The sequence below is a fragment of the Pipistrellus hanaki genome (genome assembly GCF_964339955.1).
Source record: "Pipistrellus hanaki genome assembly, chromosome: 10".
NCBI classification, from domain to species: domain Eukaryota; kingdom Metazoa; phylum Chordata; class Mammalia; order Chiroptera; family Vespertilionidae; genus Pipistrellus; species Pipistrellus hanaki.
The window spans coordinates 26,504,394-26,527,056 of record NC_140512.1 but is presented as its reverse complement, the minus strand read 5'-3'; positions in this window follow the sequence as shown (position 1 = coordinate 26,527,056).

Sequence of the window (22,663 nt, the reverse complement as noted above, 5' to 3'; positions counted from 1 at the left end):
GAATAAATGTTGAGTAGGGGCTAATTCTTTGAAAATGGTAATCATTGTAAAGCATATTCCAAGACAATGTATTGTTTTTCAATAGGGTACTATAACTTTTAAAAACTGAGTAAGACTTTATCTCCAGTTACTCATTTACGCATAGGAGAAAACGAAGGCTCAGGTAAAGCACTTTATTCACACAGGTTAGTGATAGAGTCCAGACCAAAACTTCTCAACCTCTAGTCCAATGCTGAGGGCATCTTGTTAATCATGTTACGTCTTAGAACCATAGACTTATGACCCAGAGAACCGTAAGATAAAAAACTGTATTGCTCAAACTACCAACTTTTTAGTAATTTGTAACAATAGCAATAGAAAATTAGTACAATTGTGTTTTTATACAATATTACAATATACATAAGGTAAGAATACTCAGAGGAAAGATGACATGATATGTTTGTAATAAAGGAAAATGCTATTTCCAAGTCAAACATTAATTGTTTGCTGTTTTTGATTGGAGAGGAGGGGTGGATGCTGTGTAGACCCTGCCTAATTTGAGGAGGGTTTGGTGGTGTTGATAAAAATTCATGTAGAGAGGAATGAACATTAGAAGTAGAAAGAGGAGCGAGCTGATCGACCAACTGCCAAACATAGATCATCATTGCATGATGCTAAAGACCAGTACCTTCTGAGACTCAGGTGAGACACGACTTTTGGGGTTCTAGAGTTTTGGATGCCTTCCTTAAAATTCTCTTAAGTTCTCTTGCATTATCAGGGACTTGTGGGGGCTGGCAGTGCCATCAGAGCAGGACGTGTGAGCTGAATGGGCAGGAATCTGTGGAAGCCCTGTCTGCTTCTGTCCCGTGGGAGTGTGGCACCCTCTACAGTAGGGGTGTCGAACTCAATCAGAGAAGAGGCCAAAATCTAAAATCCAGCCTAAATTGCAGGCCGAATGGTTTACTGAACAGTGATAAACTGACAATATCATAAACTGACAGAGGAGTGCAGTGATGACAGCGCGGTGCGGGCCACATTGCAAGGCCTGGCGGGCTGGATTTGGCCCGCGGGCATTGTGTTTGACACATGTGCTCTACAGCATGGAGTTTAGTGGAGGCTCAGAGCAACTCTGGGACTCACATGGTTGGGTAATCTTACACCTGTGGAGCGCCCCAGTTCTAAGATCTCTCCCACTCGCTGCTGTGGTGCACAATTTGAGGTATCTCACTCAGGTCTCACAATGAGTGAATTCAGGAATGTGACCTAATTCAGGTCCAAACCTATCCTTGTGATTGAGCAACATGGACTGACCATACTTTGTTCTTGTTGGTTGGTATTCCAACAATGCCACCTCAGTCTACAAAACTCAAAGGTGATGGGTGCCTCCTGTACCTCCCACGGCAACATGGTGTATACCTCACCACCTTCCCAGAGATGGCTTTTCCTCTTTTCCATTGAAGGCTTTTTGAGACACCGACACCCACAAGTCCATCATCAATGACCTTTCTTGCCTCTAATCAAGGTGATATCATGTTCTCCCCTGCAGGTCTTATCCCAGGTGAGGGATGAACATTTCTTAGTTAGGACTATTCTTTTCACTACCTCAGCTACCTTCTCACTGGTGGCAGTACAGGGAAGACAGCAGTGCATAGAAGACAGGTGAGGTCAGCATAAAAAGAGATCACTTTCTAGGGATGCTGTGATTGTATCCTATAGAATTCAAGAAAAGATATGGTTGGGAGATGTGTTATTCTATGTCTACTCCATAAGCTTTCAAAAGATAAATGTAGTGTGTCCAGAAAATGAAATATGTATTGTTCACATTTTTCTGCACACTCTGCAAGGAAGTCTTGCATTTATGGTCATTATCAAGGAAGCACAATTACAACCAAGCCAGGATTCACAGGTGGCATGAGGGATGATGCAGTGTCACGAGTAATACTGTAAGCAGCATTAAATAAACAAATAGCATCAGGAAACTTGCAGAAGCAATAACTGCATTGTTTCAGCACAAACAGAGCCATGACACCATAACAACAGCTTTGTCACCTCTTTCTCCTAGTAAGATATGGAATTAGTCAGGAACATTGCATTTCACCTGAAGAGCTGGGTCATGAAAAATATTTGCCTAGCGCATTAGTTTGTTAGGGCTGCCTTAACAAAATACCACAGACTGGTGGTTTACACGGTCATTTCCTTTCTCACAGTTATGAAGGCTGCAAGTCCAAGATCAAGGTCCCAACAGGGTTGATTTATGGTGAGGCCTCTCTCCTTGGCCTGCAGATGTCCTTTTCTTTGTGAGCATGCATGCCCTAATGCCTCTTTTTCTTCTTAGAGGGTCATCAGTCATATTGGATTAAGACCTCACCTTTGTGATTTCATTTAACCTTATTTACCTCTTTAGAGCTCTATCTCCAAATACAGATACAATGGTGATTAGGGTTTCAACATATGGATACTGGGAAATACAATTCAGTCTGTAACACTCAGGGTCCTGCACACCCTAGGGGCAACCTAGCTAAAAATAGTCCTCTCATATCAAATAAAAACACCTCATCACTACCTAATGTAACTTGGCAGCCATAGACATATTTCCAAAAAAAAACAAACACAGATTTTGAAAATTAAAAAGAGCATCTGAACAGCATGCCACACAATGGCTTTCATTCAACCTTTCAACCAGTCAAAATGTGTTTGTTTCTGTACTACCCTGCAAATTTCAAGATGTCTAAAAATGGTCTCCACCAGCAATTCAGCAACTAGCATCACAAAGTGTGAGCAAACACACAGATACAAACATATGCTGCAGTAAAACTTTAGGATCAAGTGCACAACTCAACTCTCAGAAATGCAGCTGAAATGAAAAGAAAAATAAGGCAATCTGGCTGGTGTGGCTCAGTTTTTTGAGGACGCTGCATGCACTGAGAGGTCTCCAGTTCAATCCCTCCTGGAGCAGGTGCCCCTCCCTGTTTCAGGCTTGATCCTCAGGAGGGGGAGTGCCTGCAGGAGGCAGCCGATTAATCGATTAATGTTTTTCTTTTGTTGAAGTTCCCCTCTCTCTTCTTCTCCCTTCCTCTCTCTCTTTAAAAGAAAAAAAAATCAGTAAATACATATTTTAAAAGAAAGATAAAACGGTTATAGAAAAAAAAAAAAGAGCAGACACAAAGAAAAACCTTTATTTGTACATTTGTTTAAAATTCTTTGAACACACATTTTCTGTATCCCTGCATCATTTTTTAATCTAGTAACAGATGGATGTATCTTTTTGAAGGACCAAAAACAAAGCAAAATTGAAGCTCTCAAAGCACCATGTTAAGCCTGTGTTAGAGATACTATTAGATCACTTATCCCTTTAATGCAATAATACATCACCTTGGCCTGAAAAATCCAGACATCTTGAAATTTGCAGGGTAGTACAGAAACAAACACATTTTGACTGGTTGAAAGGTTGAATGAAAGCATTATCTGTCTGAGAAAAGCTTATATTTAGGATTGACCCTATGATCACTGATCTTACGATCAGATCTCTAATCTGTCAGACTATCTACTTACTAAATATTCTTGTGAATACATTTATTTCCAAATAAGTTAGTATATTGCAAGGCCTTATTGAAAATACTGAGAATATATGAAATCATAAAAGATAAAAAATGTTTTAAGGAAGACATGATAACCTCAAGAGCATCTGATCAGTGGTTACGGACAACTGGGGGGTTGGGGCATGTGTGGAGAGGGGTTTGGGATGGGGATGGGGGGGATGAGGACAAATATGTGATACCTTAATCAATAAAATAATTAAAAAAAGAGAAGAGACACGTTAATCTGAATATTGAATTTTATATTTGTCATGATCCTTAGGAGAAATACAAACATTTGATAGATTAAGAAAGATAAACTATGATTTTTGTCAAAATAATTTTCCAGTCATTTATCTGAAGCAATCGTTTATAAATCATACATGAAGAGATGAGTAGGACAATAAATCTTAAAAGCATAAAAGATAGTTATCTCTACATTATCAAATGAACAAGTGAAAGTTCAAATTTAAAATATATTTAGTAGATAGCCCCATTTCAAGACATCTGCTGAGTAATAAAACATAAAATAGCATCTATGTTCAGGCTCTATGTCCACAGATACCTGTCTTCTGACCTCCATTAAAAAAACAAAAAAGTACCTTATATTCATTTGGCATCTGTACTTGTCAGGGTTATTCAGAAAATTAAAGCCAGTATATCTATATACAGAGAGATTTACTTCAAGCAATAGGCTCATATAATATGGAAGCTGAGAAGTTCCAAGATCTGCAGTCAGTGAGCTGTGGACTCGGAAGAACCAATGGTGTCATTTCAGTTCAGGTCTGAAGGCTGAGAGCTGGGAGAGGAGTGGTGGAGGGACCAGTCTACATCAGCAGCTGCAGACCCTGAAGAGCCTCTGCAGCCCAGCTGACTCACTTCCACTACTTCTGTAACTTTCTAAATAAATCTTAAAAATATATTTTATTGATTTTTTACAGAGAGGAAGAGAGAGGGATAGAGAGCTAGAAACATCAATGAGAGAGAGTCATCGATTAGCTGCCTCCTGCACACCCCCTACTGGGGATGTGCCCGCAACCAAAGTACATGCCCTTGACCGGAATCAAACCCGGGACCCTTCAGTCCACAAGCTCTATCCACTGAGCCAAACCGGTTTCGGCTCTAAATAAATCTTATAGTTGAGTTTTTGGTTCTGAAATTTTTTTCTTTGCCCAACTCAAGAACCAAGTTCCAGTTTGGCTACCAACACCACCAATCACAAACCCCTTCTTACCTGGTTAACTCCACTTTCTCAAACCTTTGCAAAACTGACACTTCCATTCATCTTTGCTGCTAAATTCAAAATGCCATCCATTATTCCTTGGGTGATCACTCACCAGCCACCTGCATGACCTCCTCACTCCTTCTGCCATCACTCCCGTTACCACCTATTTTATTCACACTGTATCTGAATGACTTTTCAAAGCATAAGTCTAATTCTGTCACTTTCTTGTTTAAAATCTCTCAACAGCCAGTCATTTTTCCTTGAATAAAGCCTAAAACAATAGAAAAGCTTAAAAGAACTGGAGAATTTTCCTATAAACAATTTTGCAAGGAATTTTTAGGAGACACTTCAAGGCATTAAGCTTTAACTCCTATACTCTACCCCAAAATAATAATAATACTTAACATTACACTGCACTTCTATTTATGGAGCACTTCCATATGTATTACTGCATTTGTCAGCTTCACAAGTGATTTGGGTTGCTTTCCTGAGCAGGATGCAAGGCTGATTTCTTTCCTGGGTCCAGATGGATTCTAAGAATGAGCCACAGACAAGAAGTGGTTGATGAAAAGGGTGGAAATTTATTGGAAGCAAATACAGACTCCTATGTGGGGAGGGAGCTCAAGGGGGTAACCCAGTAGGCTCCTTTTTTTCTAAGGTTTCTAAGGTTCTTTGTTTCTTCATACTGCCTTCTCATTGGTCACTCTTTTGCAGAATATCAGCTTCAAAGCCCAAACCCCACATGGTGTCCCCTCCTTCTCTCCCTTTTCAATGGTAGAATTCTCTGTATCCTGTGGAATCTGTTTTCCTCTTTCTCCCATTTGTTGGCATTTCTCTATCCTCAGTGAAAGTTTGTTTCCTTTTTCTCCCCATACCCTGTGGCTTTTCCCTATCTTCTGTGAAGTATGTCCTCCTCACCCCTTGTTCTGTGGCATCCTCCTTGTTCCGCCTCTGTGAATGTATGCCTTTTGACAGCTCCAAGCCCTCACCTATGCCTTCCTTCCCCATGCATCCTCTATTCCTAAATCTCCCTAAACACGCCTATTTTGTCCCTAAAATGTCTTTCATTATGTTGAATTGTGATAGATAATCAGTAGATGGATAAAGTTTACAAGGAGACTCCACCACAGAACTAAAGCAAATGTCTAAATACAAAAATCTGATCAATCCACCAAGAAAGTTTCAAAAGTGACACATTTTAAGTTTGGAACCTGAATGGGAAGGGGACTATGTTTTTAGTTTTCATTTTACATTTACTATGCCATCTGCATTTTCTGATCATGTGCACTTGCAACATATTCCAATGTCTATGGAATTTATCCTAGCAGCCGGGGTTGAAGACCACTTTGAATTTTGTCTTGTTTTATTTTTTAAGGCAACAAGAGCTGTCTAGGATGAAATAAAAGCATCAAGTGAGGGGTTCTTTGCTCAAAATGCAAAGTAAACAAATACTTATACCTAACCCATATCATACCCTCAGTACTGGGTCATGTGACCACCTTGTCTGCCTCCCTCCAGAGAGAGCATGTTCGATGAGACTAGTATTTAATTAAGCACAATTTGCAAAAGCTGGATCAGGCCCCACTGGACATATAAATGCAATGCACTTAGCACCATAAAGTTTGCTAATAATACACATCCATAATGTAAAATCCCTTCTATAGCAGGGTACTAGAATCCAATTTATTAAAAATCTCCTATATACTCTCATTGGTGACAATAATGCATTTCAATCCCATCCCGACATGAAATCTCTCAGGTTCCTTTATGTCCTTTTAAATAAGTATCATAAAACATTAATAAAAGTGCTCTTCTAGGTCTCTAGTCAAATGTTTTTTGATTTGTAGATTTCATTAACAAAATCAAAAAAATTTTCTTTAGCCAGTATTACAGAGTGGGACAAAGTTGCTAACACTTGCTTTGTGAAAATTTGTACAGTGGAATGTTTAAAAACAACATTGTTTGATAGACTTGTCAATCTTCTTAGGACAAGGCCTAGTTTCTATTATTTTTAACTGAATTTATTGGGGTGACATTAATAAAATTATATAGGTTTCAGGTGTACAATTGTATATCCTCTGTATATTGTCTTGTGTATTCACCACCTCAAGTCTCCTTCCATCACCATTTATCTATCCCCCTATGCCCTCTATTTTCTCTTTTAAATTAGCAATAAGATAGATGTTTCAGCACACCAGGAGGTTGAAACCAGCCAGAGGATTATTCTATTCTTTGCTTTATCCCTTCCCCCTAGAGCAATGCTTGAAAATATATCAATTATGACACAGCTTGCATTGCATTCAGCCCTCTGCTGAAGAGGGAAAATTCCACACAACCTAGGGCCTCCTCCAGTCTCAACTCTGAGCTGGCATGGTCCCTTGGTCTTGGGAGGCAGACACAGAGAGGACGGCTGCAACCTACAACTTCATTTGAAGGTCAAACAGGGCACTTTAAAGCAAGAGATACTCTGATCACTTTATTGCATACTCTGGAGCAGAACTTGGAATAGTGATAATGACCGACCATCACTCACTTCCTCATTGAGGCAGGTTCAGGGGCTGAGTCTCCCTGTCTTCCACTAGCAACATTAAACAGCAACCGATTTCTCAGGGATTTTACAAGTGTTACATGTTCTATTTGTTACAATATCCATTGTTTCCTAGGAAAAGCCCATGCAGATAATAGCTTGATTGTAAGATTTGCTCATGAACAATAAATATTTGTTCCCACGATACTATTTGTTCTCAGGTTAGGGAGTTTGGGGAGATTTTAAGCCAAAAAAGAACATTTGAACATGTGCCTCTCAGAACTGTTAAAAAGAACCGCTGAAGAAAAAAACCCCTCACATTTCTACCAGAACAAAAGTTGAAGATTTTACCCATATACTGCCTCTTAATTCACCTTGCCAGACAGGAATAGCAGCATGCTAAAGATCAATTTGAGCTAAGGAACTACATGTTCAATGGAAAGCAATGTATTTGCACTGGAGACCCAAGAAACTTCCTAACTGAGAGAAAGTTATACAGCACAAAGAACCTTGTATTTTAATAATCCTATATAATAAAGATATAATGTGCAAATTGACCATTACTCCAACACACAAGATGGCTGCCCTCACGTGGACACAAGATGGCCACAACAAGATGGCCAGCAGGGGAGGGCAGTTAGGGGTGACCAGGTCGGCAGTGGAGGGAAGTTAGGGGCAATTGGGACTACAAAGGAGCAGTTAGGCATCAATCAGGCTGGCAGGGGAGAGGTTAGGAGTGATCAGGCTGGTAGGCAGAAGCAGTTAAGGGCAGTCAGGCAGACAGGCAGGTTAGTGTTTGGGAGCCAGCAGTTCTGGATTGTGAGAATGATGTCTGACTGCCCATTTAGGGGAGTTGGACATCCCTCAAGGGGTCCTGAGAGGGTTCAAGCTGGTCTGAGGGACACCACCCTCCAAGCACGAATTTTGTGCAGCAGGTCTCTAGTATGTAATAATAGTTCTAATTAACATACCTATCACTTAGCATTGTCTACTCACAAAGTATGTGTTTTAAAATAGTTTTATGGCCTTAAACTGTTTCATTATATGAACTCTATACAGTTTATACTGTTTATTTACAAACATTACTAGTATATTTCTTGAGGCTGCCATCAGAATAAGGTATACACTATAGAATTTCCATTGTTTAAATAGTGGAAATAGAAGCTGCGAAAATATGAGTTGTTAGGATCACACAGTAGGTTCAAAACTGGAGTTGGGTATTTCTGTCTCCAAATCCCATGCAATTCAATTACCTTGTTTACATGCAATTAAATGGGATGCATTGTTAGAAATACTATGGTTTATATGAAATATGCTTTACATACATTTGAACTACAGAATACAATTCCTATCTTCCAATAATACACCTATTTATAATAGTCAATTAGCTAATAAATACTTATTGGGTGGCCTCTACATGCCAAGCACTATTGTAGATGGTAACATTAAGAATCTTTCCCTTAATGAGCTGGCATTCTAGGAAGAGCGGAGCAAAAAGCACAATATGACAATTGAAGGTACTGATAATTGTGGCGAAGATGTATTAGTGTGATGTAATAGAAAGTGACCCGTATGGGAGGCTGTATAGAATAAGGTGGTCAGGGAAGGCCTCTTTGAAGAAATGGCATTTGAGTTGGCAATCTAATTGAAGAGAAGAGAGTAATCATACTTCCATCTGAAGGGAAGGTCAATCCAAGTAGAAGTATAGCAAGTGCAAAGGTTCTAATTTGTAGAAATCCAGAGTAATTGGGGCCTAATAAGGAAAATGAGAAAGTGGAAATAAAAACAAGGTTGAAGAGAAGGACAAGACCTGAGCCATGAGAGAACTAATACTGTGGCTTAACAAAGTAAAGCTTTATTTTTCACATGTGTCATATTTCAACCTAGCTGAGTGGGTGATTCAGAGACACTGAGTTGTTCAGAGACATTGAAGATCCCACCTTTAACACATGGCCTCAACTTTGCCACACATAGGAAGAGAGTAGAGGATCCCACCTGGGAAATTTTATAAGTCACATCTAGAAGTGATGCCCACTAAATCTGCCTACATTTTATTGTCCAAACTCTCTTCATCTGCACAAGGAAGGTGGAGAATGTACTTAGCTGTATATATTTAAGAAGAAGAGAAAACCAAAACAAAAATATTAGTGAGTGCTAGCATTCTTTGTCATTGCCTTTGCACACATAGTTGTTGTTGTTTTTTTTAAACTTTCATGTAAAATGTGAAACTTTTCCAACGTTTTAATCAGAAGAGTAAAAGGAGGCTATTGTAGAAATCAGAGAAAGAAATTGCGGTTGTTTGGACTGCTTCTAGCAAGATAAATAAAGAGAAGTGGTCAGATTTGGAATATAATTATTTTTGAAGAGGTGGGCAGAGCTTCTTGACATATTGGATGTAAGTATGAAAGAAAGAAAAGAGTCAGAAATGATTTCTGAATTTGTTTTTCTCCTTTTTTCTTTTGATTGGGCAATTGCTATAATTTATTGAGAAACGATGTCTTGGAGAAAATTAGATTTGGGATTGAGGTGGAAGAGACTGGAGAATAAGCACTTCTATTTGGAAGTATTAAGTTTGAAATACTTATTTGTATTCATTCCAAATGAAGACATCAAATAAAAAGTTGCATATATGACTGTGGAGCTCAGGACAGTAATTCAATTTGAAGATAAAAATTTGAGATCATCAGTGAATAGTGAAACACAAAATTCAGAAATGTCATGTTTTAATATTTGCAAGGTACTAGAAAGAAATGTCATTTTTCAGTACTTCCAAGAGACTAGAGAACAATACAGATATATCTGTTAGTGAATATTTTTAAGATATAAAAACCTAGCTAAAAGTTCTGCACTTTCAAGGAAAAGTGTATTTTAGACAGGAATAAATTAGTAACTCATATTATGAATTTGCATCAGGATATTGATATAATTTATTTGCAAATAATGCAAACATGGTGCTTCTGTACATAATAATAAGACATAGTAGCTTTTCTGGAAATCTTTTTAAATAGGAATATATGGCACTATACAGACAAATGATGTATTTCCTGATTTTAGCTCTTAAAAAAAACTGAAAGCCATGGTTCAAAATTTAAAGTGACCCATAGAAAATTAAGATTCTTGATATTACCCACTAAAATCTAAAAATATTAGGTGTGAATAGAATTAGACATAATCACAATAAAAAAATAATCATTTGATTATCAAAAAGTTTATTCCAGTTTAGAAAATATTTCAGGTTTTAGTTGTAGTTCAAAATAGACCATTTATATTTCTAACTATTTTTTTTTACATTCAATGCATGAATAAAACTTAAAAAACTTTAATATCTGACTTTTTTTTTCTTTGAAAAAAAAAGCTGCATCAAAATATCTTAAGAATATATATTTTTTAATGTTTTTTGGGTTTTCTTATTTTAGAGAGGGAAATGAAAAGAGAGAGAGAAAGAGAGAGAGAGAGAGAGAGAGAGAGAGAGAGAGAGAGAGAGAGAAATATGGATTTGTTGTTCATATATACATTGTTTGGTTCTTGTATGTTTTCTGACCCGGGATCAAACCTGAAACTTTGGCATATTGAAATGATGCTCTAACCGGCTGAGCTGTGAGGCCAGGGTCAAGAGTACCATTTATGTATTTATTTATTTGTTTATTTATTTATTTTAGTGTTTTCAGTTTTTATTTTTTTATTTTATTTATTTTTCCCCTTTTTATTTTTATTTTTATTGATTATGGTATCACATAGCTGTCATCATCCCCCCATTCCTATCCCAAACCCCTCCCCACATTTGCCCCCACCAAGAGTACTTTTTAAGCCTGAACTCAACACAAGCACAAAAGTGTTCACCATCATGTGAGCTGTTTTTTTCAATCCTAATTTGTTTCTTCCACAGTGTCCTGGGGTTACAAATAATCTTATTACTAGTTTTCACTGGTATTCCGAGGAATGGGATGGCTTTGCTTTCCTTTCTTTGATAGAAATTGCTTAACCCTGAAGTCTAATAAGAATATAAAGAAAGGCAAAACCAACTGCAATCACTAAAATGGAAAGGAAGTTCCATTTCACCTGTGTTAACTAATTAACCAAGCAGCCATTCAAGAAACTGATTTTAATGATTTGTCTTAGACAATTAAAAATATATTTTTATTAATTTTTAGAGAGCAAGGGGGAGTGAGAGATAGAAACATCAATGATACAAAAGAATCATTGATTGGCTGCCAACTGCACATCCCACACTAGAAATAGAGCCCGCAACCTGGGCATGTACCCTGACCAGGAATTGAACCATGACCACCTGGTTCACAGGTCAACCCAGCCAAAGTGGCTGGACTCTTGAACTAATTTTTAAAGTCAGTTGGTCAATAATAACTATTTAGAAAAAGCACAGTAAGAGCATTACCAAAGCTTTAGGAAAAAGAAAAAAAAAGGAAGTGAAAATAGTGTAGACTTCACCCAGATTAAAGACAAATTATTGAAAAATATAAAAAATCCTGCCCTGCCTAGTTTGGCTCAGAGGATAGAGTGCCAGCCTGCACACTGAATATCCTGGGTCTGATTCCGGTCAAAAGCACGTATTTTGATTGCAGGCTCAATCCTCAGCTGGTGTGGGAGGGACCAATCAATGTATCTCTCTCACATCAGTGTTTCTTTCTCCGTCTTGCCCCCTACCTCCTACCCTCTAATATCAATGGAAAAATACCATTAGGGGAGGATTCACTAAATAATATATATATATTTAGTGAATATATATATATATATATATATATATATATATATATATATATATATAATTCCTATAATCCTTCCTCTGAATAGTAATTTTTAAGAACCTCCTTCTTGATACGTACATACAGTATCTTTAATTAGAATACCAACTTCCAGAATAAAAAGTAACATATCCCAATATACTTTGATTAGTCTCCTAGAAAGGCTTCTAACAGAAAATCATTTTCTAAGAAAGGAACATATCTTGATTTGAGATATGTTGACAAAGGAAGTCTTCCTATTAGAATTTTTTCCCTGGAAATCAAGTAAAGAAGAGTTAATAAATAATATTGGTATTGTATCCACTTAGAGAACTAACAACCTTCTTTGTTTGTGGTCAGTAAAGTAACTGAGGAGAAGATTACCCATTTAAACAACACCCCACACTAATGTCCCTATTCAATGGCAATATTTGGTATATAGCTATTTCACTAAGATAGTGTAAGTTCTTAGTGGGGGAGGGAGGAAGAAGTTTATTTTATTTCAAGTGCATAAGTCTACATATGAGAGATTATTTTTTTAGTGAGGCTGGTCTTACACTTGTAGAGTTATATTAACAGTTTTAGGGGAGAGAATACAGACAACTCTCTTAACATAATTGTTTCCTTTACCCCCTTTCTTGGCTTAGATCCCCAGCCTAGGCCTAATTGCCAAAGAAGTGACTGAAGCAAGCAAACACACAAGATTGACTCTCCCAGCACAGTATGTGACCGCCCTAACCTGCAAAGGTTCTTACCTCTGGACTCCCCACATCCATTAGTCCTCAATGTCAAGGTGATAGACTGGGCTTTTTGCACATCAGTGTGGAAAAGGTAGGAGGTACTATTAAGAGGAAGTGTCCTCAAGGCATTCAAGTATCTAAGTACTCTCATTAAAATCTTCACTTGTAAACTACAACTCCCTGGACAGAAATCACTGACCACCTGTTGGCTTAATGAATTGCCAATAGAAACTATTTTTATATTAATGGAACCTCAATGTGAATGTTTCTCAGGAATAAAAGTTTCTCTAAATGCCAATTCCCCCCATTGTTGCCTTTTCAGTGGCTTTTCACTGAACATCAAATACTAATTCATCAAATCAGTAATCATCACAGGCTTCCCAATTTCTCTCATTTTCTCATTCCTTACTCCAAACCTTTGACCACTGGAAAATCTGGGAATTTTCTGAAATCTGCTGGGCATATTGAATAAAATTCCTTGAAGTTGCTCCCCACCCCTTTGCCGTTTTCTTCATACCAAAGGAAATGTAAGAGAGAAAGAGATGGTTCACCTTTTCTTCTAATGATAGGAACAGAAAATGAACTAGAGTAGAATTTATTTATTTATACCAATAATGTTATCACTACACTCCCCCCTGCTTGGAGGAAAATCAAAAACTTCTCTGTCCCCTCAATTTAATTTGTCAAATATTCATGAAGTGCCTTTAGATAAAATATATTCTGCTAAACACTGTGGGAGATTTAGAAAATAGTGTCACAGATTTCTGTTCTAATAGTAGCAATAAGACATGTTTACCGAAAGAAATTTATTTCAAGTCTGAATGTGTTAAGAGAGGCATTAAAAAAAATCACAAGATGGTTCAAAAAGTAAAAAGTCACCTCTATTTGAAGAGAACCAGAAAATAACATATCTTACCATCATATTCTGTGTTAGGATATGTGACTCGAGATTGGTTTCTTTAACCAGGGAAGACTTACAATAACAATAACAAAACAAGTGTTGGATTAATAATCCTTTGTGGTTTGAAAGCAAGATCTAGAGAACTTTGATCATGAAACAGGCAAGCTTTCTTTTTTTTTTCAATGACAGTGAAAATTTTATATTTTATTAGTTTAAGGAGATAATTTTTATTTGTGTGTTCTTTTATTATTATTGTTTTTTCTTTTTCTTTTTTTTATTGATGATGGTATCACATAATTGTCCTCATCCCCCATTCCCATCACAAACACCTTCCCACATATGCTCCCACCCCCTTTTGTCCGTGACCACTGGTTTGGCTTATATGCATGCATACAAGTCCTTTGGTTGATCTCTTCCCCTTTCCCCAACCCTCCCCTACCATCCCTCTGAGGCAGGGGTCCTCAAACTTTTTAAAGTGGGGGCCAGATCACGGTCCCTCAGAGAGCTGGAGGGCCGGACTATATGAACTACTAATCCCTACTGTAACACCTTGGCTGCGCTCACTGCCCAAAAAACCTGGCGGGCAGGATCAGACTCCCCTGGGGGCTGCATGTGGCCCACGGTCCGTAGTTTGAAGACCCCTGCTCTGAGGTTTGAGAGTCTGATTGATGCTTCCTTGTCTCTGGGTCTGTTTTTGTGTTCTTTTAAATATATTTTTATTGATTTCAGAGAGAAAGGGAGAAGAAGAGAGAGAAACATCAATGATGACAGAGAATCATTGATTAGCTTCCTCTTGCACACCTCATACTAGGGATTGAGCCCACAACCAGGCATGTGCCCTGACTGGAAATCAAACTGTGATTTCCTGGTTCATAGGTCAATGCTCAACCACTGAGCCACGCTGGCGGGGCTTGGCTATCTTTCCATAATTTGTCTTACAATGTTGTATTTAGAAGAATAAGACTACTAACATACTGACAACTACCATGATCCGAGCCCACCTAATGGGAAACAGGAATATTCTCCACAAAGCATGTTCATTGTGACCATATCCCCATATCCCTTCAGGAGTCTTTTGATATTCTCTTTCAAGTTTGATTACTCTTTTTCCTCTATTACCTAGTTATTTGAACCATTTATCAAATGTTTTGATGAAGGTATTTGTGTATGAAAGGTAATTCTTCTTTTAAAAGGCCAAACACTCATATTTCTGGCCAGTTAGTTTATATATATATATTGGGTCGGCAACTAAGTAATTGCGGATTTTTTGAAGAAAATCAAAGACAATTTTTTCATGGAACTAAATAACTTTATTCTGTAATGTATTGCCCATTTTGATCAATGACCTTTTGCCATCTTTCAGGCAGCATCATAATCCCACGTTCAAAAAACTTCTGGTTTTTATTAGCCAAAAACTGAATCAGGTACGATTTGACATCATCATCATTATTGAAATTTTTACCATTCAAGGAGTTTTGTAAAGATCGAAACAAAAAGTAATCAGATGGTGCAAGGTCAGGACTATATGGTGGATGTGGCAAAACATCCCAACCAAGCTCCATTAATTTTTGCCGAGTGACCAAAGATGTGTGTGGCCTTGCATTGTCATGATGGAATACAACACCTTTTCGATTTGTCAATTCGGGCCGCTTTTCTTCAACTGCATCGTTTAATTTCGTTAGTTGTTCAATGTAGACATCAGAATTGATCGTTCGGTTGGGTGGTAAGAGTTCAAAGTAGACAATTCCTTTGTAATCCCACCAAACAGATAACAAAACCTTCTTTTGATGAATATCAGCTTTTGATGTTGTTTGAGTTGGTTCACCTGGCCTGCTCCACGATCTTTTCCGCTTGATATTGTTGTAAACAACCCATTTTTCATCGCCAGTTATCAGTCGTTTTAAAAATGGATCATTTTCATTACGTTTCTTTAGCAAATCGCAGCTGCTAATGCGTTGCGTTAACTGTGATTCTTTCAGTTTGTGAGGAACCCATGTATCGAGTTTTTGAACATAGCCAAGTTGTTTTAAGAGATTTTCAATGCATGTATGTGATACATGAAGCTTCTCTGCAATCTCACGTGTTGTACTGTGACAGTCTGAATTGATTATTGCTTTGATTAGGGCGTCATCAACTTCAACTGGACGACCAGAGCGTTTTTCATCTTTGAGTGAAAAATCACCAGAACGAAATTTGGCAAACCAATTTTGACACTGCCGTTCTTTTAAGGCTTCATCACCATAAACAGCACATAACTTTTTATGAGCTTGCGATGCGTTTTCCCTTTGCGGAAATAAAAAAGCAAAATATGACGAAAATGTTCCTTTTGATTTTCCATTTTTCAACGAACGCCAAACGAAAACTACAAAACAGATCAAAAAACTTTTTTTACTGATTAACAGCTGAATAGCCAACTATCAAATAACAAAATGTGTTTTACATTTGTACTACATCTGCAAACCTAAAAATTCAACTGAAGCCATATGTGTGTGAACCCGCAATTACTTAGCTGCCGACCCAATATATCATCTGTGGGCTTCAAATCAACCTCCCAAAATATATTCTAATCATTGCGTAATTTTATCAATTAATAAGTCATTTGTTACACTATATTGCTTTGGAAGAAAGATTAACGTGACATTTCACACACTATGAAATTAGTTCAAATTATAGTGTCATTAAACAGAAATGGCATGTTCTTATGTATTACATAGTCCCAAAGACTGGGATGGTGGCTTAGAAGGTATTGTTTGGGAAATTCTAGATTCCATGTGCATTTTTTAGGTAATCATATCCCAGACCCCAGTGTACAGGGATTTACAGAGGCAGGTTTCCATGTATTATGTTCTGCTTTCACCTTTCTGCCTCCCACAGGTACAACATGATATTCAGCATTGGTCCTACCCAAACCAGTTACAAAAGAAAGACAAATTCATTTTATGCCTATGATATCTGAGTTATTAGAAAACAATGGTTAAAGCCTCACCTTCCAGTGACGTCCTGGATTAGCATATTATTCCTATAAGTGTACTGTCCTAGTCTAGCCTTTCAATACACCTGGCCACTGGCCTTTAAAAACACTAGATTCGGTAGTGACTAAAACAGTTAATATTCCTTTCTTGATGAGGTTCAAAACTTCTAGCATTGTCAATGACTATGGTGCTCTAGTAGAATAAGTATAAATTAATTCATTTACTTATAGTTTGTTTGGTCTCGCTACAGTGACTTCTGAAAGAGTACTCCCCTTAGTGTCACTGGGTTTGGCAAGCCTTTCTCAACACAATCAGGAACATTCTCTCAATGGACTCAGTACCCAACGGTATCTGCTTAAGTCTCTATAGAACAACTACAGTGGCAAGGTCACTGTTTATTAAGCTTCCACATATGTTACTGCCCTTTAATGTCTATGGGACTTCTGCAATTTGGAAATACAATCTACAATGAAAAATGCTATGTTCCACATGCGGCTGTCAGTCAGATCTATAATATTTTACTCTCAAATACAGCTTCATCCGAGTATACCATAATGCTTCTCACACACATCCCTTGTGTACCTCTGGAAGAGACTTCCTGGTAATTTTGGATTACAGGGTTCCGTTTCAGCATTCTCTGAGCGCATTCCATGCACATTGACATTTGATGTAATCAAAGGGACAAATCAAGCTCTAATATATTTATTTGGCAGAAGGCAGCAATCCGCTTTCCATCATATCCAGGCAGCTGTTGCAGCAATGCATTACCATAGCTTAAGTCCACATAGACCACTGAAGCTCTGCTGTTTGGCATCTCTACCCAATAAAATACATTGGCAGTGGTTCTCTCAGGTCAACTGAGAAATAAGCAGAATGGTAAATACAGCTTGTAGAGAATGAATGAATGAAAGCTGTAGTTAGGTGCAGTAAACAGATTCATGAGAGGATACTGCATCACATCTTTTCACCTTTTCAGCCCAGAAAAAGAGTTCAAGAAATTTCTCCCAGCATGCACTGTTAGTCAACACTGGACCAGCTCTTGTTGCAGTCTCCCTGTGATCGCCTCTCCTTGGTTTGCCAAGACATGCCTCCTGTATCCATTTCTTACCTGTCCGTGCCACCTCTTTTTCCCCATGGTTGGGTTCGTCAGCTCAGATATACTGTTTAATCATAGCACAGATACTAACAGAATTTTTCCTAATGTTCTTATTGGCTGGCTCCTTAGAATAACTTATCAATCCATAAAATTTCCTCCATTCAAAAATATCTAGAATTAGTGATAGGCCACCAATTAATAATTTTTAAAATACATGTCAATAATGAGAGAATCTACTAAGGGCCTGATACTAACATGTTCCTTTTCACAACTCAAGAGAAATAGAACAATGGGATAATGAGTCAAATGAAAATATTCAACAAAAACAGGCAGAAGTGCCAAATTTCAGCCTAATTCAGTTCTGCACATGTTCAAATTCTATTATAAAAATGGCTTAATTTTCATTTTAATTTCATTAAAAGTTTATAAAGGTTCTTCCCTCAAATAAATTTTTATTGATTATAAAATAAATATATAGTAAGGTTAGGCTAAAACATTAAACCCTAAGTATTTCTCCTGACATTCAACAACAGACATAAGAATTCTATGTGTTTTTGAAGAAGTTCCAAAGTAGATGATGAGGAACAGGATTAAAACTATGATTCTGGGAGTTCAGACACTGAAGGCCTTGCCTAATAAACTTTGGCAAATCACTTACTGTTTCAGTGTTTGCTTCTCCATTTGAGAATTAGGTTGGACTAGGATTTTTTTCTCCTGTATTATTTGTGATTCTTTAGGAAAATACTCATCTTTGATGGCTTTCTCTTGCCATCTTGGCACACAAGATACTTCACAATCTGCTTCAAAAAAAAAAAATGCTCCATTTTGGCTCTAGATAGTAAATATTTCCACCTTTTCAGCCAAGATAGTCTCTATCCTGACTACTGAAGTCTGCTATTATAGTACAAAAGCAGCCATAGACAATAGTAAGTGAATGTGGCCATGTTCTGGTCAAACTTTATGGTGCTGAAATGTGAATTTCATCCCATTTTTCATGTCAAAAAACATTGTTCCTCTTTTGAATTTTTTCAGTTTGTACAGCTCATAGGCCATACAAAAATAGGCAGTATTCTGTCAGCCTCTAATGTTTACTGCTTACACCATACTTAATATCTCGCCATTTCCCAAAGAATTAAAGTATTTTCAAGGTTCAAGGCCGTGGCACATAATAATCCCTTTGCTAGGACATCTTTTCTTCTACACCCTTGTTCTCTCCTGATAAAGTCCCACAGGCCCATCAAGGCTTGAGTACTTATTAAGCCTCTCCTCAAATCTTTCCCTACAATCTTTCTATTTCAATAAGTGGACCTTCAACCATTCAGTGGTTCAAATGACTTTCTCAATGGCTTATGTTTGACTCTATCTCACATCTCACATCCAATCCATGATCAAATCTTTCCACTACTCTCTTAAAAAATATGATCTGGGGGAGATAATAGATCAACCGAAGGACTTGTATACATGTATATAAGTACAACCAATGGACACAAAACTCTGGGGAGGGAGGGTATGTATGGGAGGGGGGAGGCAATGTTAAAATATGTACACAGATAATAATTTAATAAAAAAAAAGAAGAAAAAAAATATGTAGTCCCCCCCAAAATAAATTAATTAACTAAAAATATATTCTAAATCCTAAATATATTCTAAATCCTATATTCTCTCCATAATAGTCTGTGACACCATTCTCTCATCTGATCTATCTGAACCTCTCTCCCATAGAGGTAAGAAGAGAACACAAAGCCAGGGTGGTTTTCACATAGGAACCAGAGTGATTCTATAAAAATTTAAGTCGGGTTATATTTTCTTCTGCTCAAACCCTCTAATGACTTCCTAGTTTGCTCAAAAGTAATGTTCTCACATAGCCTAAAATCCCTACCTGACACATAAGCTCCCCATTTATCATCTCTCTGATCTCATTTCCTACTATTCTTCCCTCCACTGGCCCTGCTCCTGCCACAGGGTTGCCTGCCAATTCTTGGGACATCCTATACAAGTTCCTACCTCATACCTGAAATTTCTTCCTACAAATTTCTTCCTACAAGGATTTCTCACTTGCTTCAGATCCTTGCTAAGAGAGCAAATTTTCAGAGGTGAGTTCTAAATGCTCTCTTTAAAGTTTCAAGCTCCACCATCCCCCAAACTTCTCCTTCCTGGTTCATTTTCTCCATCACACTATACCATTTGACACACGATATGCTTTGCTTTTTGGTTTGCCATCTGTCTCTCCCCATCGCAACACTAGCTTCAAGAAGTCAGGTAAGTGTGCCTGTATGTTCAATGCAGACAGAACCTTCAATGTGTCAATCAGCACCTATCACTTGGTAAATTTGTTGATCACTTAATACGTGCCAGATTCCACTACTAAATCCTCAATGCCAAATCCTTGTTTAAAATCTCAATGTTTAAAACTTTTTAAAAATAAAATAAAATCTTCATGCTTTGACTGTCCTTTCAAAATTCATCATTTTAAAATATCCATTAAAACCAAGGAAAACCGTACTCAAATCGGGCCTGACCCTATCAAAAACTCATATTGGACTCTATTTCAGTACAAAACTTGCTATGAATACCATTGTCAAATTTTTATGGCCTTCTAAGGAGGTTTTTTTTTATGTCAGAAGCATATAAAGATAGTTGCTTCCCTGTATTTAAATCAAAAGAAAAGAATATGATGCATTTTGATGATTTTAAGGAGATGAAATTATTCACTTAAGTTACTTTTTTTTTGTCCTACTGTCTTTGCTATAATCTAAAATATCAACTCACAGTTTTGCTATATTAAACCAGTATCACAAAATATTACCCATATATGAAAGTCCTTAATCAAACGACTCAGTCATTTACTGTCTCTTGAGGATGCTTTTTAAAAGCTCAATTAGCAAGAAAGTCATTTTACTACTAGCAAGGCATATGTAGCTGTTGACCCTGAATAAAGAGCTATGTGCAAACTGGACTAAACCTGCAGTACATAAGCAAGTCACTACTTTTAGATAGAAATGTTTTTGCTGTGAACTGTAAAATTTATTTGCTTAAATCGCTTGGTTCCATTAGATGTACATTTCTTGCTATGGTAGACATCAGTGTTCAAACATCCTTTCAATTACATGAAGTCTAACTTGTCCCTAACCTTCCCATCCAATCCATTTGACACAAATATCAAAAAAGAAGATAAAATAGCACCATAACAAAGCAATTTAGAGGCAGAAATTCACCAAATGTCAGGATTTAGTTGCAAATTGATTCCTAATCAAATATTTTATACATGAGTTACAGAAATCTATGTTTAGTAAAGATTGTAAGATATAAAATTTAGAAGATAAATTAACTTAAAACTGCCATATATATATATATATATATATATATATATATATATATGGCAGTTTTAAGTTAATTCTAGAAAAAGATATATATATATCTTTTTCTAGAATTGTCAGTGGTAGTGGGCAATGTAATTGCTTTAAACAGTACAAACCTTCTTTTTAGGATAGGGCTAGAATTGACAAAATGTGAAGTTACTGAAGTCCTCAAGAGATCTCATCATTACTGTTAATTTGTGCAAATTTTCATTATATAATAACAATTCTTCATACCCACAACCTAAATCAAAATTAAAGAGCCATATTCATCACTCCCAGTGTGGGATAAATTAATATATTTTAATGGGCTTAATAAATTAATATATATTTAATGGGTTTATAATAGTGTCTGGGGCACACTAAACACTCAAGAAATGTTGGTTATTACTATTTTGGGCAATGAGAGAAGTAGTATCAAAAATTTTAAAATGCACACCCCATATGAACTGATATTCTAGCCTGAGTTCTCTAAGCAACAAGATAAGTCTAAGTATTTACAGAATATCAGCCACCTGGCAGCAAATAAAGCAAATCATTTAAACCTTTTTTATTAAAATGTAAACATGAAAAAATATGTAGTTGAATACAACATTCAATTGACTATTTAAATAATAAGGTCAATTTTTAAGAAAATATTTCCATTTATGGAGGAGAGCTTTGGGCTACATTTATAGACCCAATTCAATCTCTTCCTCTTAGGGATAATTCGGTGTGTATCAGGAGAATGGGGGGGGGGGGGAGGGGAAGACCTTGACAAGCACTGATTGGTGAAACAACCCCTTTGTGCTGTCTACCCTGACTTCCTATGTAGATGATTGAACTTCACACTTTGCTCTGCCTAGCTTTTCCCAGGCCACCATTTTTTCCTTGCTATCCTCTTCACAAAGAAGGTTTTGCATCCTGGACATGTGGCAGCAAACTTGGCTAATCCTGCTAATATCTACCATTGTTTCCTTTTTTATTCTGAGCATTACAAAATCAACACTGGCTACTGCCTAACTGTAAATCCCTAAAATGCAGTTGCTTTTTCATACTTATTAATAATAAACTATAATTAGGAAATACCAAGTCCCACATATTTTTATCTTGATGAGAATACTGGAAAGGAGAACATCAAAATAATGATCTCTCATGTTCTGAAGGAGTTCTATAGATTTAGTGCTTACATCTTGATTATAAAGCCTCTTCACAATTCACAGGATGCTCCTCAGCTCTGCCTCCCACTTAAATCTGACTAATCCAGATGCCCTTGTTCTAACAGCGGGAGGTTTACTGTGATTTATTTTTGGAAATTGCCAATGAAAAATAAAATGTTAGCTTTAAAGTATCTGTGTCCTAGGAAAATAATGTATCACTTTTATAAAGGTTAATAATTTGAGAATTATACTCAAAGCTGGTATATTTACAGCTTTCTACAATGAGTTGTAACTTTTCTGAATGTCACCTCTCATAGGAAGACTTTAAAAATAAGTACATCTAACACCCAAACCTGACTATGTGTACTTGGGGAAAATAAATTTCCAAAATAACTTGTAAACACCTGTTATATA